Source organism: Apteryx rowi, unplaced genomic scaffold, assembly GCF_003343035.1.
Source record: "Apteryx rowi isolate R43461 unplaced genomic scaffold, aptRow1 scaffold_13, whole genome shotgun sequence".
Taxonomy (NCBI): Eukaryota; Metazoa; Chordata; class Aves; order Apterygiformes; family Apterygidae; genus Apteryx; species Apteryx rowi.
This window is the reverse complement of record NW_020447530.1, coordinates 6031902-6032178: the sequence shown is the minus strand read 5'-3', so window position 1 is coordinate 6032178 and position 277 is coordinate 6031902.

The following is a 277-nucleotide window of genomic DNA, read 5'->3' as shown; positions in this document are numbered from 1 at the left end:
CCGTGAGGCGGCGCCGGCGGCGGGTCCTCGGGGCGGCCAAAGCGGCGAAAAATCAGCCGCGAAGTCGTCCCCCACCCCGCCCGCCACAGAGGAGAGGGAAAAAGAAGCGCTCGCGGTGTTTTGCGGCGGCCTCCCGCGTTTTGGTGCGAAACGCCGTGATTTCCTCGCAGGCGCGGCAGGGCCGCGGCGAGGCCCTTCGGGCGGCCTTTGCAAAATCCCCGTTTTGCCTCAAAACGCCCCGTGCCAGGGGCGAGGCCGTGCGCCGTGGGGAGACCGA